This window comes from Miscanthus floridulus, chromosome 9 (assembly GCF_019320115.1).
Source record: "Miscanthus floridulus cultivar M001 chromosome 9, ASM1932011v1, whole genome shotgun sequence".
In the NCBI taxonomy this organism is placed as follows: domain Eukaryota; kingdom Viridiplantae; phylum Streptophyta; class Magnoliopsida; order Poales; family Poaceae; genus Miscanthus; species Miscanthus floridulus.
The window spans coordinates 98,200,807-98,203,083 of NC_089588.1; positions in this window are offsets into that span (position 1 = coordinate 98,200,807).

Sequence of the window (2,277 nt, forward strand, 5' to 3'; positions counted from 1 at the left end):
CATAAGCCCAAGGCGGGTTAGAGTCCCGAACAACCTTGGCAGAGTGGTTCTCTGAGAATGTCGATCTGTTCGAACTTGTTTGCGACCCTGACGGGGGAAGCAGGGTTTGTGTTTAGGAATACCCCTCCAGCTGGATAGGAATCGATTCGAATCGCCGTCTCTCCCGGATAGTGAGAACTTGACTGAGCAGCGGCAACGTAGATTCACTAAATTTAAAGATATGGTTAAATGATGATGATGATGATGATGATAATGACAATGAGCCACGAAATACTTGATATAGTTATTATTGTTTGCAACTTAATCAAGTGATTGATTAGTACAGGTGCTAATATAGATGGTAGGTAATGGCTAAAAGTCACTGCTAGTACAGGCGAATAATGCTAATGGTTACTCAAGCTTTTATGCAAAAAGGTTGTCCAGCCAGATCCACTAAATTAAGCTATGCATGATCCTTGGTGTCATTTGTTTTGGTTTTCGACGGGTAAGTCTGGCTGAGTACATTCGAGTACGCAGGGTTTATCCCACCTTGTTGCAGGTGAAGTTCTCGGCCTGCTGAAGACGGTGGGTAACCGCCGGTGGGCTCGGTGATTCTATAGTTACTTCTCATCTATATGCTTTTGTCGGATGATGTCACTTATGCTAGCAATATATCTGGAACTTATATTAATGTAATCAATTGAAAACTATGTTGTTTTCACTAAGCGGTTTTGAAACCCAAACTCGTACTTTTATTTGTGAACCCATTTGTAATATTATTTCCGCTGCAACCCTGTGTATGTGATGTGTATTTGCTTAATCACACGATCTTGGTTGTGATGTTGATTTACCGAGGTCTTCCAGGACACTCAGCGGACTACCGGGTTTATATGAGTGAAAGTATGTGTGTCAACGTGTTAGCGGGGACAACCGTACTTGATCTTGTATAAATTGGGTGGTTCTGTCACAGCCTGCCTCCATGACATGATCATGATGGTCACTCCTGTCGAAGGTAATCGGCCACTCGGACCAGCGTAGATAGACCGAGGTAGCCGGGGTGGCGGCGTAGACCTTCCGATGCATAAGTTTTTGGTGCTGACGGTCCTCATAAGCCTTCGAGCCACCAAACAAAAGCATGGTGTCACCACCCTCTCTCCACTTGCCATTGTTTGGGTGGTCCCCTTTGGTTGCTTCCTTCTCACCTTCTTGCGCGATTCGCTTCTTGTATGTGTTGCAAACCTTGGCAAGATGGGTCACTCAAAAACTATGATTCTGGCAGGACCTGCTCATGATATTGTCAAACTTGTCCTGACTACTTTGTTTCTGCTTGCTGCCACCACGCTTTTCGGTGTTGGCAACAAACTCCGCTCTATGCTTATGGTCCTTCTTTTTGGATGAAGAAGGATTGTCATTGTCATCTATACGGGACTTGTACTTGCCATTGCTGGCATTGATGGCATCTTCTCCATTGGCGTGCTCCTAAGCATGGTCGAACATCTCTCTAATGGTGATATTCTTCTTCCGGCCTATGTCACTAACGAGGGCCTCGCTCTTCACACCCGTCATGAAAGAGTTGATGACGTTTGAATCGAGGACATCCTAGAGCTGGTTCTTGTGCTGGGTGAAGCACCCAATGTAGGCATGCAGGATCTCCTTCGCCTTGCACTTGCACCATAGGAGTTCCCAAGCGGTGTTGGGCTTGGCGTAAGCCCCCTCAAACTGATTGTAAAACTCCCGCTCGAGGTTAGCCTAGCTGTTGACAGTGCCTTCCCGCAGATGGTTCAACTAGGTCCTAGCCGAGTCAGTGAGGATTAGCGATAGGTACTGGATCATGAAGTTCAGCTTTGGTTCAGACGCGGCTCTCATGGTGAGTCGATAGTTGACGAGCCAGATCTTCAGGTCGGTCTGGCCGTTCTAGATCTCACTGTTTGGAGCATGGAATTTCAGAGGTGTCGGCACCGCCCAAATTCAGACCCCGAATGTGACTGGCCCCACCCAATGTGGGAAGTAATCCTCCACAGGGGCGCTGGCTCTTAGGCGTTCCTCAAATTTCTCTCGTCTAGTGAACGGTCATGTTCGTCATCCTGGTGGGAGGTATGTCCACCTTTGCCGCGTCCTGATCACGGATGGAGTTTTGATGGGGCTCTGGCCATTGATGGTCACCTACGCCCTCCTGGGGATGATCTTGAGCCCGCTAGGGCCATGGAGGCCATCTATGGGAAGCTAAGCCATGGCTTTCCTTGGGGATCTGAACCGCTGTGGCTGCCACTAGCACCCGAATCTACAAAAGCGTCTGAC